General features: G+C 45.6%; 2 protein-coding genes across 3 annotated transcripts in view; both read left to right on the top strand.

Annotated features, from left to right (window-relative positions):
* The window catches only part of LOC118370908 (protein sidekick-2-like), a 668,753-nt gene that overhangs the window by 84,318 nt on the left and 567,903 nt on the right, over positions 1-16,532 (top strand). The window lies entirely within an intron of this gene.
* LOC127909544 (uncharacterized) overlaps positions 13,356-16,532 on the top strand; it is a 347,658-nt gene continuing 344,481 nt past the window's right edge. For both annotated transcript variants that reach the window (XR_008071814.1, XM_052471642.1), the window contains exon 1: positions 13,356-13,518. The gene's annotated coding sequence lies outside the window, so the exon portion shown is untranslated. The remainder of the gene's footprint in view (positions 13,519-16,532) is intronic.

Raw genomic sequence — 16,532 nt, 5'->3', positions numbered from 1 at the left:
CAAAATGTGCTAAAGTTGCCCAATTAGTGGAAGCGATGGGGGCAACTTCTTGTTGCACTCGGTGTTGAAGTTCTGAACTGCTGTCAGTCAAAATCCGTACAGACCTACGTTTCAGAAACTATTCCTACCCATTGACTTATTCCACACCTGTGACCGACCGGCTCGATTCGGTCTTAAGTAGAAACATTTGAAATAGTATTTTTTACATTGGATACAGATACAGAGACTTAGAGCAAGAACATGGTATATCATACACCGCAGTTGAGGAACAATAGGATAGTCATTCTGCTTTGAAGGTTGATAAACGTGTAACCTCACTTTTGAGAAAATGGCCCTTGAATGTTTTGGTAAATGTACTGGAGAGATCTTTTTTTCTACACCTATTCAGTATCGTTCACACCCTCTTAGGCCTTAGCCCCACACATCTCATTAAGGATTCACATGTGAGTCATGTACTATCCATCCAAAGATTTCAAGACTAAAGACTGGTTTATGTCTATCAACAGTTGTTGCAGTGACATCATGAACATTCTATTATTGTCCGACATGAAACTTGTCGTTTAAAAAAAGTATCAACACAGAAACTACAGACTGCATGACATCAGCAGCCTGGTGATCTGAAATAGCATAACTCGTGTATTTTACCACCAATAAACCCACCTGTTTAAACATTTATTTAGTATATGTCAATCTAGCAAGCCAGGCACCTAAATGCAGCTTTCTAAACAATGTTTTTGTTCATTTCTAGCTTGGTAGCGAGCTAATGTTAAGTTGGCTGGCTAGCCAGTTCAAATAATGACCATAATGACCATCCGGCTGCGGAGAGCATGATCACACAGTCGTCCGGAACAGCTGATGCTGTCATGCGTGTTTCTGTGTTACTTGCCTCGAAGCGAGCATATAAATTATTTTGCTTTTCTGGTATGCTCGTGTAACTGGGCAGCTCTCGGCTGTGCTTCCCTTTGTAGCCTGTAATAGTTTGCAAGCCCTGCAACATCCGACGAGCGTCAGAGACAGTGTAATATAATTAGATCTTAGTCCTGTATTGGTGCTTTGCCTGTTTGTTGGTTCGTCTGAGGGCATAGCGGGATTTCTTATAAACTTCAGGGTTAGAGTCCCACTCCTTGAAAGCGGCATCTCTACCCTTTAGCTCAATGTGAATGTTGCCTGTCATCCATGGCTTCTGGTTGGGGTATGTACGTACAGTCACTGTGGGGATGACGTCCTCGATGCAGTTATTTATCAAGCTAGTTACTGAATGTGGTATACTCCTCAATGTAATTGGAAGAATCTAGGGACATATTCCAGTCTGTGCTAGCAAAACAGGCCTGTAGTATAGCATCTGCTCCATCTGACCACTTTTCTATTGACCGAGTTACTGATGCTTCCTGATTAGATTTTTGCTTGTAAGCAGGAATCAGGAGGATATAATTATGGTCAGATTTGACAAATGGAAGGCAAGGAGAACTTTTTACTTGTCTCTGTTTGTGGATTAAAGGTGGTCTAGAATGTTTTTCCCTCTGGTTGCACATTTAACGTGCTGATATAATATTTACAAAACTGATTTAAGATTCCCTGCATTAAAGTCCCTGGCCACTAGGAGCGCCGCCTCTGGATGACCCTTTTCCTGTTTGCTTATGGGGGAATACAGCTCATTGAGTGCGGTTTTAATGCCTGTCTGTAGTGGTTTGTCGACAGCTACGAAAAATACAGATGAAAACTCTATAGGTAGATGGTGTGGTCTACAGCTTATGATGAGAGACCTCCTTAGATATTGTGCACCAGCTGTTGTTTACATAAATGCATAGTCCCACCCCCTTCCCCGGTGTCTTACCAGAGGCGGCTGTTCTGTCCTGCCGATAGAGTGTATAACCCGCCAGCTGTATGTTCTTAATGTCGTCATTCAGCCACGACTCAGTGAAACATATTACAGTTTTTAATGTCCCTTTGGTGGGATATACATGCTTTCAGTTAGTCCCATTTATTTTCCAGCGATTGAACGTTAGCTAGCAGAACGGAAGGCTAGGGAAGATTAGCGACTCATCGCCTGATCCTCACAAGGCATCCTGATCTCTTTTCGTGAAACCTACATTTCCTTGTTCAGCGAATCACAGGGATCGAGGCCAGGTCGGTTGTCCGTAGTATATCCTTCGTGTTTGATCCATTGAAGAAGAACTCCTTGTCCAATTTGAGGTGAGTAATCCCAGTTCTGATATCTTGAAGCTCTTTTTGGTCATAAGAGACGGTAGCAGAAACATTATGTACAAAACAAGTTGCGAAAAAACAAACAAAATAGCATGGTTTGTTAAGAGCCGAAAAGACGGCAGCCCTCTGGCCCCATCTTCTGATCAGTTCTACTACGTGATATCTTTCAAAAAATCTGCATTGAAGGAATTACCTAAACATACTGACCAGGTCATGTTATAGACAGAAGCATGCTACATGGCAAACCAATCTGAACTAATCTCTCGGCGTGTCCAGCCCATCCATTATCTCAGCCAATCATCGCTAGCGGAAAGATTCCTGTCTTTTTCCGTAGATAAACCAACTAGGCTCATAATTTAACAATTTTATTAGTATTTACAGATGGTATACAACTTGTTATTAAGGCACATGAAAGTTCACATTTTCCAGAAGGCAGATGCCGCTCCTGTGAAGTAGTTATGAGTAATATACGCCTAGTTTCCCGAAACAAGTTACAAACATATTGAGTGTTGAACGTTTCCAAGAGCACAGGGGTCTCCTTCATTGGGAAATGGAAAAATATGGAACTAACCAGAATTTGTCTAGAGCTGGCCTTCCGACCAAACTGAGCAACCGGGCAAGAAGGACCTTGGTCAGGGATGTAACCCAGGACCACTGCCAGAACTACAGAGTTCCTTGGCTGAGATGGGAGAACCTTCCAGAAGAACAACAGTCTCTACAGCACTTCACCAATCTGGGATTTATGGGTGGCCATACGAATGTCACTCCTGAGAAAAAGGCACATGACAGCCTGCCCAGTGTTTGAAAAAAGACATGTGAAAGACTGACAGCATAAGGGAAACAATGATATGGTCTGATGAGACAAAAAAAATACTATTTGGCCTGAATGCAAAGTGCTCTGTCTGAAGAAAACCAGGCACAGCTCATCATTCATCTAACAACATCCCTACCATGAAGCGTGGTGGTGGCAGCATTATGTTATGGGGATGCTTTTCAGTGGAAGGGACTGGGAGTCTGGTAAAGATACAGGGATCTATGAATTGAGCCAAATACAGGCAAATCCTTGATGAGAACATGCTTCAGAGTTCAAACAACCTTAGACAGGGGTGAAGATTTAAGTTCCAACAGGACAATGACCCAAAGCAGTCAGCCAAAGCAACGCTGGAATGGCTTCAGAACAAGAATGTGAAAGTCCATGACATGCCCAGCCAAAGCCCAGACTTGAATCCCATTGAAAGATTGTTGTTCACCACTTGAAGAGTGGTGTTCACCGCCGCTCCCCATCTAATTTAACAGAGCTTGAGAACATCTGCAAGGAAGAATTGGAGAAAATCCCCAAATCCAGATGTGCAAAGCTGATACAGACATTCCCAACATGACTCAAAGCTGAAATCACCGCCAAAAGGGGCTTCTACAAAGTATTGACTCCGGGGTGTGAAAATGTATGTAAATTAGATATTTCTCTATTTCATTTTCAATATATTTGCAAAAATTTCTAAAAACACATTTTTCCATTGTCAGTATGTGATATTTTGTGTAGATGGGTGAGAAAATGGATTTAATATGTTTTAAATTCAGGCTGTAACACAACAACATGTGGAATAGGTCAACGGGTTTAAATACTTTCTGAAGGTGCTGTATTATTGGCCAAATCTGTGTGTATACATGTATACAAGTGAAAAAGGTTAAACCAAGGTTTGATGGATATTAGATTAATGCACAACAATCAATCAGTTCCATATGACTTTGTCTAGATTGGAATAATTCTATCAATTCCACGACTGCATTTCTCAATAGACTTATACTATAATTTCAATAGGTTTGGATGGTCTCGAATTGTACTAGAGTGGTATGACAAAATCTCAAACTGTGTGAATGACATCGCCCCATTGCATAATGAAATGGCTGAGCAAGTGAATAATTCCCCAAGTTGTGCTTCTCTCTCTATATTTAGCTACTTCTTTATCCCAGAGAAAGCTTTTAAGTTTAGTGGAGGATTAAGTCATACTCGATTGGTGATTTTTGGCTTTTTTTATGACATCTGAAAAAAGACTAAGAGAGAAGGATTTAAAACACTAAATGAGCATTCTGAACTCTTCGTCTCTGATACTGGGATCTTGCTGAATATGCTCAGTGGCCTTAATATTGATGATAATTTCTCCTTCTGTTTTGCAAGGGCGCTACACCATTGGTTCTATTCTGCCAGGAAGATCAATCAAGCTCAGACAAAGTTTTAGAAACTATGCTATTTAAACCTAGGACCATTTGGATAATAAATGTTTTAATTCATGCTATAAAGTGTTATCTTCTAGCATCAAACTTACATTCTGTTTGTATGTATGATGTTATTAGTTTTAGCTAACATTCAATTCAGCAGGTCACATTGTTTGCTCCCTGTGTGTGAGAGCCTGGACCAATGTGGTGTATCGATCAGACCATCCCCCCTCCTGACCAGTGGGAGTTAGCATGCATCCAAAATGGGACCCTGTTCCCTATATAGTGCACTACTTTTGACCAGGGCCCATGTGTCTGCACTATACAAAAGCACTGCACTGTACACAGGGTATATCAAACATTAAGAACACCTTTTTGCCCTCAGAACAGCCTCAATTCATCGGGGCATAGACTCTACAAGGTCTCGAAAGCGTTCCACAGGGATGCTGGTCCATGTTGACTCCAATGCTTCCCACAGTTATGTTAAGTTGGCTGAATGTCCTTTGGGTTTTGGACCATTCTTGATCCGCATAGGAAACTGTTGAATGTGAAAAACCCAGTTCTTAACACAAACCGGTGAGCCTGGCACCTACTACCATACCCAAAAGGCACTTAAATATTTTGTCTTGCCCATTCACCATCTATGAATGGCACACATACACAATACATGTCTCAACTGTCTCAAGGCTTAAAATCATTCTTTAACCTGTCTCCCCCCTTCATCTGCACTGATTAAAGTTAATTTAACAGGTGACATCAATAAGTGATCATAGCTTTCACCTGTATTGACCTGGTCAGTCTATGTCATGGAAAGACCAGGTGTCCTTAATGTTTTGTACACTCAGTGTATGGGGAATAGAGTGCCATTCGGGACACACTTCAATAACGACCCTGCAGGGCTGGTACTAATGTTATGCTGATAAATGAGATCTGGGATTTTACGCTGAGGTGGTATCTGTAATCTGTGGTGGTGTCTGTACTCTGTGGTGGTATCTGTACTCTGTGGTGTTATCTGTACTCTGTGGAGGTATCTTAACTCTGTGGTGGTATCTTTAATCTGTGGTGGCTTATTTGCTCTCTTGTGGTATCTCTGGTGAATACCTAAAAAATAAAATAAAAGTAAGAGATAAGAAAAATAAATCATTAAAGAGCAGCAGTAAATAACAATAGTGGGGTACCGGTACAGAGTCAATGTGTCAATGTGTGGGGACACCGGTGTCAAAGTAATTGAGATAATTATGTACATGCAGGTATGGTAGTTAAAGTTGCTATGCAAAGATAATAATAGAGAGTAGTAGCAGCGTGGGGGAGGGCAAATAGTCTAACCATTTGATTAGATGTTCAGTAGTCTTATGGCTTGGGGGTAGAAGCTGTTTAGAAGCCTCTTGGACCTAGACTTGGCGCTCCGGTACTGCTTTCCGTGTGGTAGCAGAGAGAACAGTATGACTAGGGTGGCTGGAAGCTTGGCCCCGGTGGTGTACTGGGTCGTACGTACGACCCTCTGTTTTGCCTTGCTGTCAGATGAGAATGGGGACGTGCTCGGTGCTCCTTTTCCTGTAGTTCACAATCATCGCCTTGGTCTTGGTTACGTTGAGGGATAGGTTGTTGTCCTTGCACCACATGGTCAGGTTTCTGACCTCCTCCCTATAGGCCGTCAGGCCTATCACTGTTGTGTCATCAGCAAACTTAATGATGGAGTTGTGCCTGGCCATGCAGTCGTGGGTGAACAGGGAATACAGGAGGGGATTGAGCATGCACCCCTGAGGGGCTCCAGTGTTGAGGATCAGAGTGGCAGTTGTGTTGCTACCTACCCTTACCACCTGGGGTCGGCCTGTCAGGTAGTCTAGGATCAAGTTGCAGATGGAGGTGTTTAGTTCCAGGGTTCTTAGCTTATTGATGAGTTTTGAGGGAACTATGGTGTTGAACGCTGAGCTGTGGTCAATGAATAGCATTCTCACATAGGTGTTCCTTTTGTCCAGGTGGGAAAGGGAAGTTTGGAGAGTAATAGAGATTGCATCATCTGTGGATCTGTTGGTGCTGTATGCAAATTGGAGTGGATCTAGGGTTTCTGGGATAATGGTGTTGATGTGAGCCATGACCAGTCTTTCAAAGCATTTCATGACATGAGTGCTACCGGTCTGTAGTCATTTAGGCAGGTTACCTTAGTGTTCTTGGGCACAGGGACTATGGTTGTCTACTTGAAACATGTTGGTATTACAGACTCAGACAGGGAGCGGTTGAAAATGTCAATTTGGTAAAACTGATATAAGTTTCTTTGCATTATAGTCACCGGCCACTAGGAACGCCACCTATGGATGAGCATTTTCTTGTTGGCTTATGGCGGAATACAGCTCATTTAGTGCGGTTTTAGTTCCAACCTTGCTCTGTGGTGCTTTGTAGACAGCTACGAAGAATACAGATGAGAACTCTCTGGGTAAATAGTGAAGTCTACAACTTATCATAATATGCTCCACCTCAAGTGAGCAAAACTTTGAGACTTCCTTAGATTTCGTGCACCAGCTGTTTACATAAATGCTTACCAGAGTCTGTCTTTGCTGTTCTGTCTTGCCGATAGAGTGTATAACCCACCAGCTCTATGTTCTTAATGTCGTAATTCATCCACGAATCGGTGAAGCATGATATTTTACCGTTTTTAATGTCTGGTTGGTAGAATATAAGTGCTTTCAGTTCGTCCCATTTATTTTCTAGCGATTGAAAGGTAGCTAGCAGAACAGAGGGCATGGGCAGATTAGCCACTCGTCGTCTGGTCCTCACAAGGCACCCTGATCTTTTGCCTCGAAATCTCCATTTCCTTCTCCAGCAAATCATGGGGATCGTGGCCTGGTTGGTTGTCAACAGTATATCCCTCACATCCGAATCATTGAAGAAAAACTCTTCATCCAGTTTGAGGTGAGCAAATCCAGTTCTGTTGTTTAGAGGCTCTTTTTGTTCGTAGGAGATGGTAGCAGCAACATTATGTACAAAACAAGTAACGAACAACGCAAAAAAAAAAAAAAAAGAAATAGCACGATTGGTTGAGAGCCGATAAGCCAGCGGACCTACCCACCGGCGCCATCACTTCATTATTCTCTTCAGTCTGCAGGGAATATGATTACATTTGTCTGTGTTTTTTGTGTGTGTGTGTGTGTGTGTGTGTGTGTGTGTGTGTGTGTGTGTGTGTGTGTGTGTGTGTGTGTGTGTGTGTGTGTGTGTGTGTGTGTGTGTGTGTTTGCGGAGTGTGTGTGTGTGTCTGTCTGTGTGTGTATGAATGTGTTTGTACAGTGTTTGTGTGTGTGTGTGTGGCTGTGTTTGTACTGTGTGTGTGTATACAAGTGTTTGCACAGTGTGTGTGTGTTTACATGTGTATGTTTACATGACTAAGCACCACAGGAGGCTGCTGAGGGGTGGTCACCTCATCATAATGTCTGGAACAGTGTTTTTTTGTGTGTAGGTGTGTGTGTGTGTGTGTGTGTGTGTGTGTGTGTGTGTGTGTGTGTGTGTGTGTGTGTGTGTGTGTGTGTGTGTGTGTGTGTGTGTGTGTGTGTGTGTGTGTGTGTGTGTGTGTGTGTGCATAAATATACTTGTGTTTGCGGAGTGTGTGTGTGTGTCTGTCTGTGTGTGTATGAATGTGTTTGTACAGTGTTTGTGTGTGTGTGTGTGTGTGTGTGTGGCTGTGTTTGTACTGTGTGTGTGTATACAAGTGTTTGCACAGTGTGTGTGTGTTTACATGTGTATGTTTACATGACTAAGCACCACAGGAGGCTGCTGAGGGGAGGTCACCTCATCATAATGTCTGGAACAGTGTTTTTTTGTGTGTAGGTGTGCGTGCGTGTGTGTGTGTGTGTGTGTGTGTGTGTGTGTGTGTGTGTGTGTGTGTGTGCATAAATATAGTTGTGTTTGCGGAGTGTGTGTGTGTGTCGTCTGTGTGTGTATGAATGTGTTTGTACAGTGTTTGTGTGTGTGTGTGTGGCTGTGTTTGTACTGTGTGTGTGTATACAAGTGTTTGCACAGTGTGTGTGTGTTTACATATGTATGTTTACATGACTAAGCACCACAGGAGGCTGCTGAGGGGAGGTCACCTCATCATAATGTCTGGAACAGAGTGAATGGAATGACATCAACACATTGAAACCATTTGTTTGAAGTATTTGATACAATTCCATTAATTCCGCTCCAGCCGTTACCACGAGCCCGTCCTCCCCAATGAAGGGGCCACCAACCTCCTGTGCTAGGCACACTGTTTCTCTTCATGTGACTTAATAACATATAGCCCTTGTGATGTCTAGGTGTGTGCTGTAGTCTGTAGTCTACATCGTCTATAGTCTGCCTAGCCGTGGTCCTGTGGGAGCTCAGTTTCACCTTAATTAACATCCCAATTATTAGCTGGAATTGCCCTGCTCTGCTCTCTCTGGCGCCACATGGGAAGCTCTCCCTCCCTGGTTAAATAAATTACACCCCCCTCGTGCTGTTATTGAGTTTCTTTCTGTTAACTCATTCATCTTTGGTTTGGGGAGCTTACAGAGGTGTAATTTGTAAGCCTGAGTATTAGGAGAGGAGAGGAGATGAGGAGGAAAGGAGGAGAGGAGGAGGAGAGAAGAGGAGAATGAGAGGAGAGGAGGAGGAGGAGACGGAGAGGAGAGGAGGAGAAGAGAAGAGGAGAAGGAGGGGAGAGGAAAAGGGATGAGGAGGAGGAGAGGAGAAGGAGAGGAGGGGAGGAGGAGAATAGGCGAAGGGAGAGAGGGGAGAGAGGAGAGGCTGCAGGGAGAACAGAAGAGAAGAGAAGGAGAGGAGAGGAGGAGATGAGGAAGATAAGAGAAGAGGAGAAGGAGAAGAGGAGGAGAGGAGGAGAGGAGGAGGAGAAGGAAAAGAGAGGAGAGAGGAGGGAAGAGAAGAGAGAGGAGAGGAGACGATGCAGGGAGAATATGCCATAGCCTCTTGCCCTACCATCCAGGTGTGTGTGTGTGTGTGTGTGTGTGTGTGTGTGTGTGTGTGTGTGTGTGTGTGTGTGTGTGTGTGTGTGTGCGTGTGCGTGTGCGTGTGCGTGTGCGTGTGCGTGTGCGTGTGCGTGCTGTAGGTCACTGGGTTATGCTGAGTTCATAACCACCATAGAGTTAAATCAGGGATGGGTCCCCCTTTTTTAGGCTCATGGATCAATTTACCAAAATACTGTTACTGTTGAGAATTCAAATAGTAGAATTCACACGTTGCAATTTCGAAATGTAGTTTTCTCTTCTTATGTCAGTCACTGACAGTCAAAGTAGGCCATCCCTGAGTTAGATAAAAGACTCTGGATGGATAAAACCTATTTTGGCATGGACATTTCCATTGAGGACTTCACCATTTTTAAAGTAGTCAACTGGGTGGGACTTCCCATTGGTTAAAGGAGGAACACATAATTCCATCCAGGTCATCAGAAGGAATCAGCCAATGAATTATTCTGTACTCATGAGTAAACATTCCATAACTGCAGGTGGCAGTAAATCACAAACCCTGGCTCTCAGAGACGCCATAACGGGACATATTTAAAGATGATATCTCTTTCATTCTCAATGTTTACCAACAGGTAATTACTCGTTGGTAAAGTGTCTATCATCCTTGAGCTCCGACTTCCCACAAATCCTCTATCTAACTCGTTCTCTATTTAACCACTTGGTTACAAACGCAGCACAAGCCATGGTATAGTTCATCTGTCTCATCCCTGGCCTTTGCCATTTTTACATGGCAATGATTGTGGAGAAAAGCCATGGCTAGATCAGTTAAATTCTCTATGACTTTACACTTTTCTCTCTCTCTCTCTCTCTCTCTCTCTCTCTCTCTCTCTCTCTCTCTCTCTCTCTCTCTCTCTCTCTCTCTCCTCCCCCCCTCTCTCTCTCTCTCTCTCTCTCTCTCTCTCTCTCTCTCTCTCTGAGTAGTCTTTCTCCACTGTTGGCTCACGTCCCTTAATGAGAACTATCTGTATAAGGTTTTGTCCATTCCACCACTCTTTATCCTTCCCTGTTTTATGGATCTTTAGATCATTACATTTGATATAACATTGGTGATTAATACTATTATAAAGTGGAGAATGGATGCAATATGCTTATTGCATCAATTAAAATATGACATCTTTATGGCATTATTACCTTCCACAAGCTCTCTAACAGTTAGGCCAGTCAGTCTCGGTGACTCTGTGGATCTCTGGCTCCAAGTCTGTTTGCCAGTCTCTGTGGCTCTGTTGGTTTCTGGCTCCATGGCAGTCTGTCAGTGTGTCAGTCTCGGTGACTCTGTGGGTCTCTGGCTCCAAGTCTGTTTGCCAGTCTCTGTGGCTCTGTTGGTTTCTGGCTCCATGGCAGTCTGTCAGTGTGTCAGTCTCGGTGACTCTGTGGGTCTCTGGCTCCAAGTCTGTTTGCCAGTCTCTGTGGCTCTGTTGGTTTCTGGCTCCATGGCAGTCTGTCAGTGTGTCAGTCTCGGTGACTCTGTGGGTCTCTGGCTCCAAGTCTGTTTGCCAGTCTCTGTGGCTCTGTTGGTTTCTGGCTCCATGGCAGTCTGTCAGTGTGTCAGTCTCGGTGACTCTGTGGGTCTCTGGCTCCAAGTCTGTTTGCCAGTCTCTGTGGCTCTGTTGGTTTCTGGCTCCATGCCAGTCTGTCAGTGTGTCAGTCTCGGTGACTCTGTGGGTCTCTGGCTCCAAGTCTGTTTGCCAGTCTCTGTGGCTCTGTTGGTTTCTGGCTTCACGCTCTGAGAGACTCTGGGTTGAGGTTAGTGATAAAGTAGTTTATAGCACTAATGCCAGGAGATTAGCTATAGGTGTACCTACAGTAGGAGTCCCCTCAAAGCCAGACATTGACTATGTAATTACCCAGCGTGTGACAGAGCTGCAGGAGTTGTGACCCGTCTTTGTTGGTTTTGTCGTCATAGTTGTGAGTTATTTACTAAACCCCAGACAACCATATGAGGGGGGTTCTATACTAAACCTTAGACAACTGTCAAGGCACAAGGCGAGACCCAGACACAGGAGGCAGATGGTTGGAGTCTTACAGTTTTTAAAATCCAAAGGGGTAGGCAAGAGAATGGTCGTGGACAAAACCAGATCAGAGTCCAGGAGGTACAGAGTGGCAGACAGGCTCGTGGTGAAGGCAGTCAGAATGGTCAGGCAGGTGGGTACAGAGTCCAGAAACAGGCAAGTGTCAAAACCGGGAGAACTAGAAAAAGGAGAATAGCAAAAGGAGTACAGCGAAAACACGCCGGTTGACCTGACTAAACATACAAAATGAACTGGCACAGAGAGACAGGAAACACAGGGATGAATACACTGGGAAAAATAAGCGACACCCGGAGGGGGTGGAGAGAATCACAGGGACAGGTGAAACAGATCAGGACGTGACAGACAACGAGTTCTTTACTAAACCTTAGACAACCATTTGAGGGAAGTTCTTTACTAAACCCCAGACAACCATTTGAGGGGAGTTCTTTACTAAACCCCAGACAACCATTTGAGGGGAGTTCTTTACTAAACCCCAGACAACCATTTGAGGGGAGTTATTTACTAAACCTTAGACAACCATTTGAGGGGAGTTCTTTACTAAACCCCAAACAACCAAATGAGGGGAGTTCTTTACTAAGCCTTAGACAACCATTTGAGGGGAGTTCTTTACTAAACCCCAGACAACCAAATGAGGGGAGTCCTTTACTAAACCCCAGACAACCAAATGAGGGGAGTTATTTACTAAACCCCAGACAACCAAATGAGTAGAGTTCTTTACTAAGCCCTAGAACACTATATGAGGGGAGTTCTTTACTAAGCCCTAGAAAACTGTATGAGGGGAGTTCTTTACTAAACCCCAGACAACCAAATGAGGGGAGTTCTTTACTAAACCCCAAACAACCAAATGAGGGGAGTTCTTTACTAAACCCCAGACAACCAAATGAGGGGAGTTCTTTACTAAACCCCAGACAACCAAATGAGGGGAATTCTTTACTAAACCCCAGACAACCAAATGAGGGGAGTTATTTACTAAACCCCAGACAACCAAATGAGTAGAGTTCTTTACTAAGCCCTAGAACACTATATGAGGGGAGTTCTTTACTAAGCCCTAGAAAACTGTATGAGGGGAGTTCTTTACTAAACCCCAGACAACCATATGAGGGGAATTCTTTACTAAACCCTAGACAACCATATGAGCTCCGCAGGTAGTATAACTTTTTCATTACATTTCATTACATTTCATTCCATTTAATTTCATTATAGTACAACGGTTTGATTTGTCTAATCTTAGCAATTTCTTCTTAGCTAGCTACATAGCCGTCTTTGTATCAAAGATAATTGCATAATTATCGTATTTCGTCGTCCTAACGTAGTCTTCACTGCTATTTGCCCAGCAGCTAGCCAGCTAGCCAGCTAGCAAACGCCCACCGATTAGCAGCACTGTAGTAACTATTACACTCAACTGAACAGGGCTCCGGGCAGCCGAGCGGAAATGGAGGAAAACTCGCCTCCCTGCGGACCTGGCATCCTTTCACTCCCTCCTCTCTACATTTTCCTCCTCTGTCTCTGCTGCTAAAGCCACTTTCTACCATTCTAAGTTCCAAGCATCTGCCTCTAACCCTAGGAAGCTCTTTGCCACCTTCTCCTCCCTCCTGAATCCTTCCCCCCCTCCCTCCTCCCTCTCTGCAGATGACTTCGTCAACCATTTTGAAAAGAAGGTCGATGACATCCGATCCTCGTTTGCCAAGTCAAACGACACCGCTGGTTCTGCTCACACTGCCCTACCCTATGCTCTGACCTCTTTCTCCCCTCTCTCTCCAGATGAAATCTCGCGTCTTGTGACGGCCGGCCGCCCAACAACCTGCCCGCTTGACCCTATCCCCTCCTCTCTTCTCCAGACCATTTCCGGAGACCTTCTCCCTTACCTCACCTCGCTCATCAACTCATCCCTGACCGCTGGCTAAAGAGAGCGAGAGTTGCACCCCTTCTGAAAAAACCTACACTCGATCCCTCCGATGTCAACAACTACAGACCAGTATCCCTTCTCTCTTTTCTCTCCAAAACTCTTGAGCGTGCCGTCCTTGGCCAGCTCTACCGCTATCTCTCTCAGAATGACCTTCTTGATCCAAATCAGTCAGGTTTCAAGACTAGTCATTCAACTGAGACTGCTCTTCTCTGTATCACGGAGGCGCTCCGCACTGCTAAAGCTAACTCTCTCCCTCTGCTCTCATCCTTCTAGACCTATCGGCTGCCTTCGATACTGTGAACCATCAGATCCTCCTCTCCACCCTCTCCGAGTTGGGCATCTCCGGCGCGGCCCACGCTTGGATTGCGTCCTACCTGACAGGTCGCTCCTACCAGGTGGCGTGGCGAGAATCTGTCTCCTCACCACGCGCTCTCACCACTGGTGTCCCCCAGGGCTCTGTTCTAGGCCCTCTCTTATTCTCGCTATACACCAAGTCACTTGGCTCTGTCATAACCTCACATGGTCTCTCCTATCATTGCTATGCAGACGACACACAATTAATCTTCTCCTTTCCCCCTTCTGATGACCAGGTGGCGAATCGCATCTCTGCATGTCTGGCAGACATATCAGTGTGGATGACGGATCACCACCTCAATCTGAACCTCAGCAAGACGGAGCTCCTCTTCCTCCCGGGGAAGGACTGCCCGTTCCATGATCTCGCCATCACGGTTGACAACTCCATTGTGTCCTCCTCCCAGAGCGCTAAGAACCTTGGCGTGATCCTGGACAACACCCTGTCGTTCTCAACATCAAGGCGGTGTCCCGTTCCTGTAGGTTCATGCTCTACAACATCCGCAGAGTACGACCCTGCCTCACACGGGAAGCGGCGCAGGTCCTAATCCAGGCACTTGTCATCTCCCGTCTTGATTACTGCAACTCGCTGTTGGCTGGGCTCCCTGCCTGTGCCATTAAACCCCTACAACTCATCCAGAACGCCGCAGCCCGTCTGGTGTTCAACCTTCCCAAGTTCTCTCAGTCACCCCGCTCCTCCGCTCTCTCCACTGGCTTCCAGTTGAAGCTCGCATCCGCTACAAGACCATGGTGCTCGCCTACGGAGCTGTGAGGGGAACGGCACCTCAGTACCTCCAGGCTCTGATCAGGCCCTACACCCAAACAAGGGCACTGCGTTCATCCACCTCTGGCCTGCTCGCCTCCCTACCACTGAGGAAGTACAGTTCCCGCTCAGCCCAGTCAAAACTGTTCGCTGCTCTGGCCCCCAATGGTGGAACAAACTCCTCACGACGCCAGGACAGCGGAGTCAATCACCACCTTCCGGAGACACCTGAAACCCCACCTCTTCAAGGAATACCTAGGATAGGGTAAGTAAGGGTAGGTAATCCTTCTCCCCCCAACAAGATTTAGATGCAAGTGGCTGTTCCACTGGTTGTCATAAGGTGTATGCACCAATTTGTAAGTCGCTCTGGATAAGAGCGTCTGCTAAATGACTTAAATGTAAATGTAAACTGAACGACTTGATTAGTGTAGTGTTAGCTAGCTACATAGCTGTCTTTGCTGTCTTCGTATCCAAGATAATTGTGTAGTTTAGAGTGTGTAGTCTTAGAGTGATTATCTTAATTTACCGAGGTTAGCCAGCCAGCTATTTGTCGTCCTTAACGTATGAGACTCTGCTAGCTAGCCAACAGCTAGCCAACAGCTAGCCAATGTCTACCGAATAGGACTCAACAACCCGGTCGCATTCACAGGTAGTATCACATTTTCATTTCATTTCATTACAGTACAACGGTTTGATTTGTTTGATCGTAGCTAGCTACACAGCTAGCTACATAGCGTCTTTGTATCAAAGATAATTGTGTAGTCTAGAGCGATTTTCTAGGTTAGCTAGCCAGCTATTGTCGTTCTTTTAACGCAACATAACGTAAACAACACTGCTAGCTAGCCAGCTAGCCCCCGAATAGCAGCACTGCAGAAACCATTACACTCAACGGAACGACTTGATTAGTGTAGTGTCAACAACGCAGCCACTGCCAGCTAGCCTACTTCAGCAGTACTGTATCATTTTAATCATTTTAGTCAATAAGATTCTTGCTACGTAAGCTTAACTTTCTGAACATCCGAGACGTGTAGTCCACTTGTCATTCCAATCTCCTTTGCATTAGCGTAGCCTCTTCTGTAGCCTGTCAACTATGTGTCTGTCTATCCCTGTTCTCTCCTCTCTGCACAGACCATACAAACGCTCCACACCGCGTGGCCGCGGCCACCCTAATCTGGTGGAGTTCCAGGTCTCCGGTAGCCTCTGGAACTGCCGATCTGCGGCCAACAAGGCAGAGTTCATCTCAGCCTATGCCTCCCTCCAGTCCCTCGACTTCTTGGCACTGACGGAAACATGGATCACCACAGACAACACTGCTACTCCTACTGCTCTCTCTTCGTCCGCCCACGTGTTCTCGCACACCCCGAGAGCTTCTGGTCAGCGGGGTGGTGGCACCGGGATCCTCATCTCTCCCAAGTGGTCATTCTCTCTTTCTCCCCTTACCCATCTGTCTATCGCCTCCTTTGAATTCCATGCTGTCACAGTTACCAGCCCTTTCAAGCTTAACATCCTTATCATTTATCGCCCTCCAGGTTCCCTCGGAGAGTTCATCAATGAGCTTGATAGCTTGATAAGCTCCTTTCCTGAGGACGGCTCAACTCTCACAGTGCTGGGCGACTTTAACCTCCCCACGTCTACCTTTGACTCATTCCTCTCTGCCTCCTTCTTTCCACTCCTCTCCTCTTTTGACCTCACCCTCTCACCTTCCCCCCCTACTCACAAGGCAGGCAATACGCTCAACCTCATCTTTACTAGATGCTGTTCTTCCACTAACCTCATTGCAACTCCTCCAAGTCTCCGACCACTACCTTGTATCCTTTTCCCTCTCGCTCTCATCCAACACCTCCCACACTGCCCCTACTCGGATGGTATCGCGCCGTCCCAACCTTCGCTCTCTCTCCCCCGCTTCTCTCTCCTCTTCCATCCTATCATCTCTTCCCTCTGCTCAAACCTTCTCCAACCTATCTCCTGATTCTGCCTCCTCAACCCTCCTCTCCTCCCTTTCTGCATCCTTTGACTCTCTATGTCCCCTATCCTCCAGGCCGGCTCGGTCCTCCCCTCCCGCCCCATGGCTC

Source organism: Oncorhynchus keta, chromosome 2 (genome assembly GCF_023373465.1).
Source record: "Oncorhynchus keta strain PuntledgeMale-10-30-2019 chromosome 2, Oket_V2, whole genome shotgun sequence".
Classification (NCBI taxonomy): domain Eukaryota; kingdom Metazoa; phylum Chordata; class Actinopteri; order Salmoniformes; family Salmonidae; genus Oncorhynchus; species Oncorhynchus keta.
Note: the sequence above shows the minus strand (reverse complement) of the source record. Positions and strands in the feature narration are given on the sequence as shown.